The sequence below is a fragment of the Hordeum vulgare genome, chromosome 2H, assembly GCF_904849725.1.
Source record: "Hordeum vulgare subsp. vulgare chromosome 2H, MorexV3_pseudomolecules_assembly, whole genome shotgun sequence".
NCBI lineage: Eukaryota > Viridiplantae > Streptophyta > Magnoliopsida > Poales > Poaceae > Hordeum > Hordeum vulgare.
Genome location: NC_058519.1, coordinates 659,776,814 through 659,794,008, shown reverse-complemented (window position 1 = coordinate 659,794,008; position 17,195 = coordinate 659,776,814). Strand labels below are relative to the sequence as shown.

Sequence of the window (17,195 nt, the reverse complement as noted above, 5' to 3'; positions counted from 1 at the left end):
CACTATTGTCGATCTCAACCCACCCGCCTCCACGGTCGTACCTCTGCCCGCTTGATGTCCCCGTTTCGGCGCTGGAGCAGAGCTTCTGGATCAAATCAACGCGACACCTACAGTGACTGGCGATGATGCGTCTGCTTGATGCAGAACGGCGGCGGCGCGCGGATAAGGCGCGACGGAGCGAAGTACTTGCAGGTGGAGGCGGGCCTCCATGGCTCACACGGGGAACTCCGAGGTTATGGCGCGGAAACGGCGACTCCTTATGGCCAGATAGAGGCGCCTAACCCTTGCTCCCCTCATCATATCCCCTCCTACGACAGGAACTCATCATCTGATGAGATCCCCTCCCCATGCCTCCAATCGTGTGCCAAGCACCGGCAAGAAATTTTGTTCTGTGGGGATTTGTTTGCTGATGAATGACTGTATTGAATATACGATTGTATTGTTGTAGAGACAGAGAATGGAACACCACCTTCAGTTTTTCATCTGATCCCATATTCTATACCTAATAATAAAGCGGCTATTGCTTCGGTCGGAAAACCCACCGCGGCATTTTTAGAAAAAAAGCCCCTGTAATTTTGGTTATTCAACCCGCGCTCCAAAATTTATCTGCAACGCAAAAGGAAAAAACGATTCGTTGCAAAAATTATACCCGTACGCATCGCCTCCTCTTGTCGACCTAGGGCCACCCTGGCATGTGCCCAGGCCGCCGCCACACCACTCGCCACCGCGGCCGACCTCAACCGTCACCGCTGCCGATCTCAACCCACCCGCCCCCGCGACCATACCTCTCCCCGCTCGCTGCCCCTGTTGCGGCGCTCGAGCGCATCGCGTCGACCCTGGTCCACCCTGGCCTATGCCCAGGTCGCTGCCACACCACTCGCCGTCGCGGCCGACCTCAACCACCACTATTGTCGATCTCAACCCACCCGCCTCCGCGGTCGTACCTCTGCCCGCTTGATGTCCCCGTTTCGGCGCTGGAGCACAGCTTCTGGATCAAATCAACGCGACACCTACAGTGACTGGGGATGATGCGTCTGCTCGATGCAGAACGGCGGCGGCGCGCGGATAAGGCGCGGCGGAGCGAAGTACTTGCAGGTGGAGGCGGGCCTCCATGGCTCACACGGGGAACTCCGAGGTTATGGCGCGGCAACGACGACTCCTTATGGCCAGATAGAGGCGCCTAACCCTTGCTCCCCTCATCATATCCCCTCCTACGGCAGGAACTCATCATCTGATGAGATCCCCTCCCCATGCCTCCAATCGTGTGCCAAGCACCGGCAAGAAATTTTGTTTTGTGGGGATTTGTTTGCTGATGAATGAATGTATTGAATATACGATTGTATTGTTGTAGAGACAGAGAATGGAACACCACCTTCAGTTTGTCATCTGATCCCATATTCTATACCTAATAATAAAGCCGCTATTGCTTCGGTCGGAAAACCCACCGCGACATTTTTAGAAAAAAAGCCCCTGTAATTTTGGTTATTCAACCCGCGCTCCAAAATTTATCTGCAACGCAAAAGGAAAAAACGCTTCGTTGCAAAAATTATACCCGTACGCATCGCCTCCTCTTGTCGACCTTGGGCCACCCTGGCATGTGCCCAGGCCGCCACCACACCACTCGCCGCCGCGGCCGACCTCAACCGCCACCGCTGCCGATCTCAACCCACCTGCCCCCGCGGCCATACCTCTCCCCGCTCACTGCCCCTGTTGCGGCGCTCGAGCGCATCGCGTCGACCCTGGTCCACCCTGGCCTATGCCCAGGCTGCTGCCACACCACTCGCCGTCACGGCCGACCTCAACCACCACTATTGTCGATCTCAACCCACCCGCCTCCACGGTCGTACCTCTGCCCGCTTGATGTCCCCGTTTCGGCGCTGGAGCAGAGCTTCTGGATCAAATCAACGCGACACCTACAGTGACTGGGGATGATGCGTCTGCTCGATGCAGAACGGCGGCGGCGCGCGGATAAGGCGCGACGGAGCGAAGTACTTGCAGGTGGAGGTGGGCCTCCATGGCTCACACGGGGAACTCCGAGGTTATGGCGCGGAAACGGCGACTCCTTATGGCCAGATAGAGGCGCCTAACCCTTGCTCCCCTCATCATATCCCCTCCTACGGCAGGAACTCATCATCTGATGAGATCCCCTCCCCATGCCTCCAATCGTGTGCCAAGCACCGGCAAGAAATTTTGTTCTGTGGGGATTTGTTTGCTGATGAATGACTGTATTGAATATACGATTGTATTGTTGTAGAGACAGAGAATGGAACACCACCTTCAGTTTTTCATCTGATCCCATATTCTATACCTAATAATAAAGCGGCTATTGCTTCGGTCGGAAAACCCACCGCGGCATTTTTAGAAAAAAAGCCCCTGTAATTTTGGTTATTCAACCCGCGCTCCAAAATTTATCTGCAACGCAAAAGGAAAAAACGATTCGTTGCAAAAATTATACCCGTACGCATCGCCTCCTCTTGTCGACCTAGGGCCACCCTGGCATGTGCCCAGGCCGCCGCCACACCACTCGCCGCCGCGGCCGACCTCAACCGCCACCGCTGCCGATCTCAACCCACCCGCCCCCGCGGCCATACCTCTCCCCGCTCGCTGCCCCTGTTGCGGCGCTCGAGCGCATCGCGTCGACCCTGGTCCACCCTGGCCTATGCCCAGGTCGCTGCCACACCACTCGCCGTCGTGGCCGACCTCAACCACCACTATTGTCGATCTCAACCCACCCGCCTCCGCGGTCGTACCTCTGCCCGCTTGATGTCCCCGTTTCGGCGCTCGAGCACAGCTTCTGGATCAAATCAACGCGACACCTACAGTGACTGGGGATGATGCGTCTGCTTGATGCAGAACGGCGGCGGCGCGCGGATAAGGCACGGCGGAGCGAAGTACTTGCAGGTGGAGGCGGGCCTCCATGGCTCACACGGGGAACTCCGAGGTTATGGCGCGGCAACGACGACTCCTTATGGCCAGATAGAGGCGCCTAACCCTTGCTCCCCTCATCATATCCTCTCCTCCGGCAGGAACTCATCATCTGATGAGATCCCCTCCCCATGCCTCCAATCGTGTGCCAAGCACCGGCAAGAAATTTTGTTTTGTGGGGATTTGTTTGCTGATGAATGAATGTATTGAATATACGATTGTAGTGATGTAGAGACAGAGAATGGAACACCACCTTCAGTTTGTCATCTGATCCCATATTCTATACCTAATAATAAAGCGGCTATTGCTTCCGTCGGAAAACCCACCGCGGCATTTTTATAAAAAAAACCCTGTAATTTTGGTTATTCAACCCGCGCTCCAAAATTTATCTGCAACGCAAAAGGAAAAAAACGATTCGTTGCAAAAATTATACCAGTACGCATCGCCTCCTCTTGTAGACCTAGGGCCACCCTGGCATGTGCCCAGGCCGCCGCCACACCACTCGCCGCCGCGGCCGACCTCAACCGCCACCGCTGCCGATCTCAACCCACCCGCCCCCGCGGCCATAGCTCTCCCCGCTCACTGCCCCTGTTGCGGCGCTCGAGCGCATCGCGTCGACCCTGGTCCATCCTGGCCTATGCCCAGGTCGCTGCCACACCACTCGCCGTCGTGGCCGACCTCAACCACCACTATTGTCGATCTCAACCCACCCGCCTCCACGGTCGTACCTCTGCCCGCTTGATGTCCCCGTTTCGGCGCTCGAGCACAGCTTCTGGATCAAATCAACGCGACACCTACAGTGACTGGGGATGATGCGTCTGCTCGATGCAGAACGGCGGCGGCGCGCGGATAAGGCGCGGCAGAGCGAAGTACTTGCAGGTGGAGGCGAGCCTCCATGGCTCACACGGGGAACTCCGATGTTATGGCACGGCAACGGCGACTCCTTATGGCCAGATAGAGGCGCCTAACCCTTGCTCCCCTCATCATATCCCCTCCTCCGACAGGAACTCATCATCTGATGAGATCCCCTCCCCATGCCTCCAATCGTGTGCCAAGCACCGGCAAGAAATTTTGTTTTGTGGGGATTTGTTTGCTGATGAATGAATGTATTGAATATACGATTGTATTGTTGTAGAGACAGAGAATGGAACACCACCTTCAGTTTGTCATCTGATCCCATATTCTCTACCCCATGAGTGAAATAAGATAACAGTCCATTGATCAATTCACGTAGCCTCTTTGTTTTGCTTTGCTTGTCCTGCTCAATTTCTCATCATGGTGGAATTAACAATGGACGGGTTGATTCCTCAATAAAATAGGATAGGACTGACTACATTAGTTAGTTAGCTTATTATTTTAATAAATCAAAATGATTATAAAAAAGATTAAAAATATGTGGTATTTTTCTCTTCCGTTGCAATACACGGACCCTTTCGCTAGTATACCAAACATGAAGGAATTAACATCGTCGTCAAAAGCAGAAAAAAAGACAAAACATATACATGGGCAAGTGAATATATATGTGGTGTGGCGTTTTCACGATAAGCTGGCACAGAGGACACCACCAATCAGGATATAATATACCACACATCAGAAAATCGTCTGCACCGTCCGATACTAATGACCACGAGGAGCATAAATCATCCTCGTGAATTGGTAACAAACGCGCATCAATCAAAACAAACAAGTAGAAGAACATATCGATTGATGGGATGAGATCTGGGAGCTGAGACAGCCAAGGGGTTGTCTACAAATGATGCTGAAGAGGCAGCATGAGAAACTCTAGTTCGCAAATTTGTCATCACCGCTACGACCAATCATCGAAAAGAACAACAAGAAACAAACCGAACCAGATTCATCAAGAATCAAAAGAGCGATGCGTGTGGGACTGTGGGGGTGGCTGAATGAGCTATTGCGGCTGAACATAATAAATCAGTAACGTTCACTTGTTTGTTGAGGGCGCGTTTGGTTTACATCCCTGTTTTAGGGCATTTTGCATACTTGTCCGGTTGAACCTGGCTGAACTAATGCAAGCTAAAAACCAACATTTGCATGTAGTTTGGTTGACTGCATTAGGCTCCTTGCATGACGGGAATAATGAGTTAGCATGCTCCTTGGTTGCATGTGTTGCAGTTGTTTGGTTGCCTGCGTTCCCGTTGTTTGCTTCCATGCGTTGTTGTTGTTAGACAAACAACACGTTGTTTGGTTGCAACCGGCTAAAGATGTGATCACCACTTCTCACTAGTGATGACCTTACCACACACACCGGACATTGCCTTGTCCTAGCTAGGAAACAAATGGCATTTTATCCTAACTACTAGCAAATTACAGTACAAATTATTAAGAGCCAATATGGATGAATACTCCAAAGGTCAACGATGCTAACTAGGTGGAAGTTCATCCTCTTCCTCTTCCTCTTCTTCTGTTGATGTTGTGCTGATTCTTCTTCTTGTGTTGTTGTTGTGTTGATTCTTCTTCTTCTTCTCTTATGTTGCTGCCTCTCCTCCTTCTTCTTTTTCAGATCCTGGCCTGGCCCCTATTATCAGACATTGCTTGAGCACCTCATCAGGAGTCACATCTTACTCCTCCTACACAAGTTCATCAGTTCCCCATTGTAGGATCTAGTTGTGAATGATGCAACATGCAAGAACAAGCTTGACCTGGGTAGTGTAAGGGTGAAATGACTTCAGATCCAAGATCTTAAACATGTTCTTCAGAGCTCCAAATTCCCTCTCAACAGTTACTCTAAGGTTAGAGTGTTTGAGATTGAACAACTCATATGGAGTCCTATAGGATAGTTCCTACAAGAGAACTCGTCCATATGGTACTTGGTTTTCGTGAAGGATGGAAGAACACGTGGCCGGCAAGCATATATAGTCGGCATCTCCTAGGTAAAACTTACCATCTGGGATGTTGACGTCATCAGGTCTACGCACAAGCTGTCACTGAGAATATTAACATTATGTGTTGATCCTTCCCATCCAGCCAACACATATGTAAACTTCAGATCAAAGTCAATAGCAGCAAGCACATTATGTCTTGTGTAGTGCTTTCTCTCTATATATGTTGCAGCTTGTGACCTCGACACTTTGGCAGTGACATAAGTACCACCTATTGTGCGAGTGCAATCCTAGAATGGCATTAACAACATATTGTCAGCGCTCACCAACATATTACACAATCCAACTAACGTGCAATGGATTGTGTAAGGTGTAATTGTTGGGGAGTGGCCAACAAGCCGATAGTTCCCAAAAGAGACAAAGTCAAAGTTTGTTTTTCTCTGTGAGACACTGGCGGCGCGATCTGCCCCAGTGGCAATTTGAACGTAATATTGTCATCCAATAGAGGTAGCAATTCAAAACAAAAGGTTTTTTTACGGGCTGGCTAGAATTGCCAGGTTCTCATAATTCTGAAATGCACTAGTAATTCTGGTAATTCTCAGATAATTCCTGGGGAAGAAACGAGTTCTTTTGCGATTGTAATTCTCCGGACAATAATTCTTCAGAATTGAGTCAAAAGAACTGGCCCTAGGCACAGTTCTGAAAAAGGGCATTTCCTGCCTGAAGTGTTTTGGTGTTCTTTTTATGACAACACAATTTGCGGTTTAATCGTGTGCTTGAGCTGCACAGACATATTTATATGACACAAGACGGTTAGGTACCCTTGTGAAAATAAATATATCAAAGATGATATTTCCGACGCTATCATTTGTTTGGTCAAAGAAAATTTGTACTATTAAGAAGGGGTGGAATCAAACCACGTACACAAATACATATTGCACCCACATATATCTACCTTTTTGTTTTGAGGAGAGAACCGCAATTCTAACTTTGAAGTAAGGGTACACGATAATTGTATCGCTTGTGGCCATGATTGTATCCCTCCTTTGGTGGACGGTGCATTCTGTGGCCATGGCCTAGGTAGTTGTACCATGCGCGAGGGCGGTTGTACCTCTTCTTCCATGAGAGGTACTACCAGCACTAGTACCGGTCCACCCACTCCTCAAAGGGTGATGCCCTCGGGTTAGGCAGCCATACACACGCAATGGCTGGCCTGTTATTCCGGGTAATTCGATAATAACTTGTATAGCTAGTGGTACAAGGCGTTGTATCGCTTAGGACCCTCCAACCGCCCATGTTCACCTGTTGCACGACTGAACCGACCCAAGCACCACTGAGGGGTGATTTCCCTCGGTGTTGCGCGTGACACTTGTACGGTTGTGGCACGGTAGTTTTGGTAATTAATGTAATTACAGGTACTACCGGTGGTCAGGGCAGTTTCATCGCTCGGGTCGCCACAACGTGGTTCTACTTCCTAGTTTGGTTGTATCGGTCAAGGTTTTTCCTGTCCAAAGGTTGGATTTGAGGAGGGGGTTCTTCCTCCTCCCATGTACACCTTGCCCGCCCTCTCTCTCCCTTTCTCTCGATCCCCCTTCCAAGTGTGAAAAGATTGGACTAATTAGGGTTCTTCCCTACATCACGTGACTTCCACATCTTCAACCAAGCTCTACTCGCACACCGAGCATGGCGGCTCCTCACTAAACCAAAATAATAATGCTCTCTCTCTCCCTTGCTCCCTCCCCCCCCCTCCACCCATCCCTCTCTCTCTCCCTCCCTCCCTCTCTCCCTCCCTCCGCCCCTCTGTCTCTCTACGCCTAGGGTTACAAATGCATAGATGATAAACTAGATGAGCATTGCTCCTATTTACACTACTCCATAGGAGTTGAAGACCTCATTTGGACACGATTCCTTAGGGAATATCGAGACCTCCCTCTTGTGGAGAAGAATCACGATCATAGGATTGCAAGACCCCTCCTCCTCTTTAGGACTTGGGATGAACCCTACATTGTGCTACTCTCCCTTTGTTTTTCTTGTACCTTTGTGGATCTTGTGTGCTTGTGAATCTAGTAAGTGTGTTATTTGGACTTGTGTCTTGACTATCCATCTTCTGATTTGGCGTGTTCCTCTCGATCCCCCTCCAAGTGTGAAAATAGTGGGCTAATTAGGGTTCTTCCGTGCATCACGTGACTTCCGCATCTTGAACCAAGCTTTACTCGCCCACCAAGCATGGCAGCTCCTCACTAAACCGAAATACTTATGCTCTCAAGTATTATAAGCAAAATATTATCCTAATGTGTCCCTTAAGAACACAATTAATGCGTCCCCAACATGGCATCCCATACAACATGGGCCCGAGCTGCTTAAACATGGGTCGCTATGGAGAGTGGGCAATAGTGAGAGGATTCGCATATGGCGGGACCCCTGGATTCCCGTGACCTACATCTTTTTTTCGAAAAGGAGGCTTAGCCCCGGCCTCTGCATCGAGTGATGCATGCAACCATATATTAAATAAATCCAAAATCCAGCATAGTACAAGTCATAATGCAGCCACATGGCGGGAAAACAAAAAGATACAAGGCGATATACACGCCCAAACCGGGGATGACGGAAAGATCTAGATGACTAAACACCTATTCTATTAATATGACGCCATCCAAACCGGTTGAAGATACCCTGTGCTACCATCTCCCATCGGACACACCCAGTATTCAAAAGCGCCCTGGCTGCCACAGGAGTGAGTAATGACCACGTGCGGATCAGTGCGGTAGCCCTCAAGATAACCTGCAGAAAGTAAATATCGCGTAATCTGTTAAAAACTAAGTCATTTCTGCTATTCCAAAGAGCCCACAAAAGAGCACATGTTCCAACACGGATAAGTTTAGCACATTGAACATCCACTCCCTTTAACCACGTCCCAAATAACGATTTAATACTATTGGGAGGAATGATGTTGAAAGCAAGGTGAAGCGAGCGCCAAACCAATTTAGCCATGGGACAATCTAGAAAGAGGTGTTGTATAGTTTCTTCCCTCGGACAAAAGCTGCATCTAAGATTACCATTCTAATTTCGCTTGGCAAGATTATCCTTCGTAAGAATAATTTCTTTATGAACAAACCACATAAAGATCTTAATTCTAAGAGGGACTTTGATCTTCCAGATATTCATTGATTTAGGAATAGGTGACGAATCTATGAGATTGACATACATATATTTGACCGTGAAAACTCCATTGGAGGTTAGCTTCCAATGAACACGATCGGGTCTGTCCGAGAGGTTAACATCCATTAACCTTCGAACAAGATGCAACCAGTTAGTCCATCTATCACCCGCTAAAGAACGATGGAATTGAATATTTAGAGGTACCTCATGCAATATTGCAGCAACAGACGCTTGTCGACGTTGAGCAATATGGTACAACCGCGGGTATTGAATAGCTAGAGGACTATTCCCTAGTCATGAATCTTCCCAAAATCTAGTCAATTCACCATTACCTAGAATAAACCTAGTTATGTTGAAGAAATAAGTTTTTACCCACATCAAACCCTTCCAGAAGGGTGAATCAATAGGTCTAGCTGGGACCTGCGATAAGGTTTTAGACTGTAAGTACTTATTCGTCAGAATCTGTACCCACATCCCTTCGGTTTCCCTAGATAATCTAAACAACCACTTGCTGAGTAGACATCTATTTTTGGTTTCTAAATTTTCAATTCCTAAACCTCCTTGATCTTTAGGCCGACAAATAATATCCCATTCAGTAAGCCTATATTTAGTCCGACCCTCATCACTGTGCCAGAAGAAACGGGACCGATAGAAATCCAATCTTTTCCGAACCCCTACAGGTACTTCAAAGAAGGATAGAAGGAACATAGGCATACTTGTTAAAACTGAATTAACAAGAACCATCCTTCCTGTGTAAGATAATAACTTGCCCTTCCAACAACTTAATTTCTTTTCGAATCGGTCATAAATACATTTCCATTCCTTATTTGATAATTTCCGATGATGAATGGGAATACCTAAATATGTAAAAGGAAGATTCCCAGTTGCTCATCCAAACAGTTGATTGTAAGTGTCTTGTTGGGTTTTGGCTTCACCAAAACAAAACAACTCACTCTTATTAAAATTAATTTTCAGCCCAGATAGCTGCTCAAATAAGCAAAGGATGAGTTTCAAATTTCTAGCCTTGTTTAAATCATGCTCCATAAAGAGAATAGTATCATCGGCATATTGTAGAATAGAGACCCCACCATCTACCATATGTGGAATAAGTCCCCCTACAAGATCCTTCTCGTTGGCTCGCTTAATCATAAGCGCAAACATATCAGCAACAATGTTAAATAAGATAGGTGACATCGGATCCCCTTGCCTGAGACCCTTGAGTGTCTGGAAGAAGTGCCCTATGTCATCATTGACCTTAACCCCGACACTTCCTCTTTTAGTAAATGTGACACCCGGATGCCGACGTTCCAGAAGATTCCTCTCTCTTTCCGTTTTCGTCATGTGATTTATTTTATTTGTCGCATCATCATCGCATCATGCGCATCATCTGCATTGCATCGGCATCTCCGTTGCCGCCAATTTTCAAAACTTGCATCCGTTAGTAGTTGCCGGTCCTCGTCGTTGTTCGGTCTGAGTCCAACCGCACACGCACGCGCCCGCGGCACCGTCGAAACCCTGTTTTAAAACGCGTTTAAAACTTTCCCTGATCGAGGTGAAACTTGGCACGCGGTCGCGATTAGATATAGCTAGGCCGCCTGTCGATTTTCGTCGCGATTGGAGACCGTCTGGTACCCGAACGGTCGCCCGTAGCGGCACCATCTTCGGTTATTCGTCGGACGTCTGTCGGTGTTTTAAAAGTCGATGCCGCGCCGCACCACTTCCCTCTCATCTTAGCCAACGCCACTCTACACACCTAACCCTAACCCGCCTCTCCGATCGGACCGCACGAACGCGTCCGGAGGGTCGAAAAACCCCGAGATACCCTGCACCCTAGCCCATTTTTCCCTATTTAAGCACCCTCCCTGCCTATTTTGGACGCCCCCCTAATCCTCCTCGAGATCCGCGCCCTAAACCTAACCCTAGCCGTCACAGCCTCTCCTCCCTCTCCCTGCTCGCCGCCGGCCCGCGAGGCCCACAGCAAGCCCGCTCCAGGCCCGGATCCGGCCGCCGCCGCCCGTGCACGCAGCAGCAGCCGAGCTGCGCCAGCCGCCGCCTCGTGGAACCCGCCGCCGCCGGGACCTCGCCCTTCGGCCGCGCCGCCGCGCCTCCTCGCCGGCCACTGGCAAGCCCGCCGCCGCCTCCCTACGGCCACCGGCCCGCCAACGCAGGCCGGCCTCCCCACCGGCATGCCCCCGCACGAGATCCCGCGCAGCCGGCATCGACCTCGTCGCCGGCCTACCCCGCAGCCCCGCCGGCTCTCCCTCCGCGTGCGCCGCCCTCGCCTCCCCGTCGTGGCCCTGCGCCCCGTGGTGGTCCCCCCCCCTCGCCGGCCGCCGCGGCAGGAGCAGTCGCGCTGCCGCTCGGGAGCGAGAGCGGAGACGGCAGCGCCTCCTGCGCCCGCGCGTGGGCCTCCTGCCGAGCCGGCCCAGCTGGCACCGCTCGCCCCGGCCCACCTCCAAGCGCCCCTAGCCGAGCCACCGGCCAGACCCAGTTGGCCGCCTCGGCCTGCCACCGCCCCTCCCAGGCCGGCCCAAGCGAGATGAGCAGCTCCTACTCCTCGCCTAGGCGACAGGTAACTAAGCCGCGCCCCCTGTTCGGCCCAATAGCTTATTAGGCATTTTGGAATTGTAATTAATTCCAGAGCTATACATAAATTTCAAACGCATGTATCTTTTGTTCCGTTAGTCGGATCGAGGTGATCGGTATATCGTTTTGGCGTAGAATTTCACGTAGAATATGATTTTGAAACTTGCATATTTATTTGACGCCGTCTAGAGTGCCTAACGCGTGGATTTACGTGCTGTCTCCATGAGCAGGTGCCCGCATTTATTTTCCTCGCGTGTTTGAGTTACTCGGATGCCAAGATAGAAATGCCTATGGTTTAGCGGTCATTTTTGCATGCATTTTAGAGTGGTCTTTTGTATTTTTGCATGTAGGGGATTGCCGGTAGTTGTTTTTCCCGTATATAGGTTTTCTCCCGCATTATTGTGCGGCATTATTTTGTGTTGCAAACCCCACATATTATATATGTTTCCGGGGTAGAAAAATCCCATGGATTTTTCTGTGCAATTAGTTTTAGCTTTTGAGGAAGTTAGTTCGCGAGATATTTTGCCGTGATGCCCTTTTGTTTAATTCGTAGGAGTTATTTCATGCCTCGTTTGAATTAGTTGTCAACTAGAGAGTTGATCTCGGATGTTTTGATTAGCCCCTGGTATTTTTAGTAGCAATAGAAATGCATGTTTAGGTGTTGTTTGACTGCCCTCAAGTTGCTTGATTAGTGCTGTTTTAGAGGAGCTGAAATATTTCTAAGTCTGGAATCTGATATATTTTGTTGCTGTCTTGTCTTGCTTGCATCTTTAGATCTGTAGCTCTTTTGAGGTTGGTCCAATGGAGTTAGTTGTACCCCTTATGTTTCTCTAGCATGCTGTTAAGTTTCATGCCATTTGGAGACCTGTAGCTATATGTTTTGCTGCTGTCAATATGCCTTCAGGCTGAAAACTGCACTTCCAGGAGGTGTTATTTTCACTAAGTCTGAAATAGCGTGTGAGATGTCATTTTGTGTCTTCTTTTTCTAGCGATCCATGAGGCCATGCTAGTTGTTGTTAGTTGTTCATAGTAGTGCCTTTTGCCCTCGTTCATGCCATGCCTTGCTTGAGCTCACCGGAGTTGTGTAGCCGAAGTTGTGAGGCGTTGAACATGCTATGTGGTTGTTTTTGGCAGATTGTAGTGTTCTCTTGTTTTGCTTGTAGTTTTCAAACCGTGGCTCCGTTTTGATCGTGTCCTACATGAAACTTGCTTAGAATCTTGTGTAGTTTCATTTTCTCTTGCTGGTTGTTTGTGTTGATGTGCTCGTAGCCGCCGTTGCACACATTTTGCATTCATGCCATCATATCTTGCGGTGTCCGTATCTTTTGATCCGTAGCTCCGTTGGAGGTGTTCCTTACGTGTAGATTGCTTGCCTTGACGCGTAGAAACACGTGAACCTATTTGTTTTGCTGTTTAACAACCAATTAAATGTATTAATTCAGATCTGGACAGAATTGTAAATTAACATGTGAGGTCGTTTCGGAGGTGCTATATGTCATTTCCGACCTCACTTAAAATGCCTAGATAGGTAGTTTAACTTCCGCTTCACCTCTTGCATGTTTGACAACATTAATATTGCCGTGTAGATAACCGGGAGTGAACTAAATAATTAACGTGAAGTTTCGTCAATATGCAACTCGTGCATATTGAACTTCACTTAATGTGTAGGTATGATTGTGTGTTTTGTCTTGCCGTGACTTGCATGTATTCAGTAGCTCATGCATCATATGTGTTGTGCATCGTGTGGTGAATATCGTGTGTTGATTCTTGTTTCCGGTTTTCCCCGTCTCGATAGAGTTCCGCAAGCGTGTCGGATTGTAAGGACCCGTTCGACTACGTCGGTTCGTCTGCTTCACGGAGGCATTCTTCTTCCAAGCGGGATCTCAGGCAAGATGATCATTTCCCCAGATACCATTACTATCATTGCCATGCTAGTTTACCGCTTCTACCGTTTATGTCTCGTTGCCTACCACATGTTAAATATCAGCCTCTCAACAATGCCATGAAACCCTCAACCTGTTCGACCTAGCAAACCACTGATTGGCTATGTTACCGCTTGCTTAATCCTGTTGTTAGCGTTGCTAGTTGCAGGTGCAGTTGCTTCCATGTGAAAACATGGGTTCCTTGTTATATCACCACATTAAATGGTATTTAATTTAATGGACCTATATACTTGGTAAAAGGTGGAAGGCTCGGCCTTTCTAGCCTGGTGTTTTGTTCCACCTTTGTCCCCTTAGTTTCGGTTACCGGTGTTATGTTCCATATTTGAGCGCTCCTAACACGATCGGGGTTGTTATGGGGACCCCCTTGATAATTCGTTTTAGATTAAGGCTGGTCTGGCAAGGCCCAACATTGGTACTACATTTGCCCAACATAATAACTTGATAATATTGAAATGCATAGGGAGTTAGCGCTACCCGAGGTGTAATTCTACATAATACAGGGGGGCCAGTGCTGTTGGTGCTGGTCCAAAACTAGAGCCGTTTGCGGGGCCAACCCGGGGCAACTCGGGGGATTTCTATCAGGCCACCGTACGCTGTGCTTATCCGTCGTGTCCTGAGAACGAGATACGCGGCTCCTATCGGGATCGTCGACACGCCGGGCGGCCTTGCTGGATTAGTTTTACCTTTGACGAGATATCTTGTGCATCGGGATTCCGATGATGCTTTGGGTAATCTCAGAGTTGAGGTTTTCCACTAGGGAATCCGACGAGATCGTGAGCTTCGTGATTGAGGATTTCTATGCGGCTTGTGGTAATTTGTGATGGACTAGTTGGAGCACCCCTGCAGGGTTAAATCTTTCGGAAAGCCGTGCCCGCGGTTATGTGGCAACGTGGATACTTTGTTTAACACTGGTTATAGATAACTTGAAGTTAACTTAATTAAAACATGCCAACTGCGTGCGTAACCATGACTGTCTCTTTCGTGAGTTCTTTCTTCGATCGAGGACACGGTGGGGTTATGTCTGACGTAGGTAGGTGTTCAGGATCATTCATTTGATCATCAGAAGTTCACGTCCGTTATGCGTAGATCCTCCCCCTCTTATTTCTGGTACTCGTAAGTTAGCCACCAAATATGTGCTTAGTCACTGCTGCAACCTCACCACTTAACCATACCTCACCCATTAAGCTTTGCTAGCCTTGATACCTTTGGAAATGAGATTGCTGAGTCCCCTATGGCTCACAGATTACTACAACACCGGTTGCAGGTACAGGTAAAGGTTATTTGACGCGAGCGCGTTGATTGTTCATTTGGAGTTGCCTCTTCTTCTTCTTCTTCTTCTTCATCGATCTAGGATGGGTTCCAGGCCGGCAGCCTGGGATAGCAAGGATGGACGTCGTTCTTCTTTTGTCGTTTGTTTTCGTCCGTAGTCGGACCCTGCTCTTACTCTTGATGATTATGTAATGTACTGATGTGACTCTGATGTAGCTTGTGGCGAGTGTAAGCCAACCCTTTATATATCTCATCTTTTCAGTACATGTACTTGTAACGATATCCATTCTTGCGACACGACGAGATGCGCTTCTATCCCTGACGAGGCCTTCGTGCCAAATTGAGGATAGGGTCGCATCTTGGGCGTGACAGTAAAGCAGTCAACATGCTTTCACCAAAGCTCGTCGAAACCCTTCATACGCAGTGCTTGTTGCAAGAAGGACCATTTAACTTTATCATATGCCTTCTCAAAATCCACTTTGAAGATAACCCCATCCAATTTCTTCGAGTGGATTTCATGTAAAGTCTCATGCAAGACAACTACTCCCTCCAAAATATTTCGGCCAGGCATGAAGGCAGTTTGCGAAGACTGCACAACAGAATGTGCCATCCTAGTTAGCCCGTCTGTTCCCATCTTTGTGAAAATTTTAAAGCTAACGTTCAGCAAACAGATTGGACGAAACTGCTCAATGCGAGTCACCCCTTCTTTTTTTGGTAACAACGTTATGGCACCAAAATTCAAATGGAAGAGTTGTAAGCGACCAGCAAACAGATCATCAAACATTGCCATAAGATCTTCCTTAATAATATGTCAGCACTTTTTGTAAAACTCCGCTGGGAACCCGTCTGGCCCAGGGGCTTTACCGCTCTTCATGCCCCCAATCGCCTCAAACACCTCTTTCTCAGTGAAAGGGGCGGATAGCAACTCGTTGTCAGCCTGTCCAACTTGAGGAATATCCGCCACCCGCTGCTCATCCATTGATACAAACTATGATCGGGAGCACCGAACAAACGTTTATAATAATTGGAGATATACAATTTTAGGTTCTCATGACCTACAATTGTACCCTCATCCTGCTCAAGCTGCAGTATCCTTTTTTTCCTATGTTTGCCATTTGCAATCAAGTGAAAGAACTTGGTGTTATTATCCCCTTGAACGATAGCCCGTACTTTTGCTCTAGTTGCCCATTTCAATTCCTCCTCTCTAAGGAGTACTTGAAGCCTCTGCTCAGCCTCGTTCTTGAGCTTTCTCTCATTCACATCCAACAAGATGGTCTCAGAGCAGTCGGCGATCGAAGAGACTCCGTCTCCACACCGGCGCCAACAGGGACGCCCGGGTCGCCCGGATCGCCAGGAGGCATCAGTTCCCCCCTCCTCCAAGAGGCCCTAAGAGCATGTTCTTCTGTGACCTACATCTTATAGGACCATAACGGTGCGGAGCACCTGCTGGCTACGATGGGTGTCTGAACTCCCGGATGCTAATAGACGGTGATCGAGAGTACCTATATCTTTGCTTCATGCCGTTTCATACCAAGATGTGTCAACTCCTTGAAATCCGAAGCAGCTACGCTTCTTGAAGCTCTAAGTATGACGCTTGATCATAGTGTGGAGAAGCTTGTGGTGGAGACGGGCTGTTCAACACTCACACAAATGATCAACGAAGCAACGCATAATAGGTCGCCAATCGCAGCCCTGGTGGGACACGCAATGCAACCGTTACATACTCGACAACATGAAATTAGTTTGGTTAAACGTGAGCAACATAAAGTTAGCCATGCGCTAGCCCAGTTGAGATGTTCTTTGTCTAAAACCGCGGTTTAGTTGGGTTGTGTGCCTCCTTAGGGTTGACCTCTTGTGTGAGCAGGATTGTAATAGTGTTGGTTGATTAATGAAAAATTTTCTTTGCGCAAAAAAAAGAGACAAAACCTGGTCCTGTAGAATTACCTCGGGGTCTAATATAAAGGTTGGTAGCTGCCGACTTCCATCCTCACAAATCAAGCCATTTAATAAGAGAGAGGGACTAGATTGAGAAAAAGGGGGGAAAAAGATAAGGACTAGGCCTCCAAATGTATTAGTAAATTGCTGTAAGAAAAATAGCATGAATCGGTTCTATGGTGTAGTGGTTAGCACTCCAGACTTTGAATCTGGCGACCTGGGTTCGAATCCCGGTAGGACCTTTTTTTTTAATTTTGCTTTTAATGCTGACCGATCTTCCTTTTTGCAGTAATCCTGATCAAGCTGTGATCTATATATATAATCTAATAGGGGAACGCAAAAGACAGTCCAGTCCATCCATGTACTCCCTATTTTCGTGCCAACCGGTCAAATCGGATTGGATAATACTCAGTAGTATCCCATAAGCTGTGGTTTCAAACAGAGCCGGCCGGCCGATTCTTACGCAGAATAATTGGAGATCGATCAGACCCGATGATCTTGCATGGGCTGCTCCATGGAGAGAACGGCCCGGACATCA

At 48.4% G+C, this 17,195-nt stretch overlaps 1 non-coding gene across 1 annotated transcript; it reads left to right on the top strand.

Moving 5' to 3' along the window:
* The first annotated feature begins 16,827 nt into the window (after window positions 1-16,827).
* Window positions 16,828-16,899, top strand: TRNAQ-UUG. The gene has a single exon. It is a non-coding gene; the product is annotated as a tRNA-Gln (tRNA).
* Window positions 16,900-17,195: the final 296 nt, after the last annotated feature.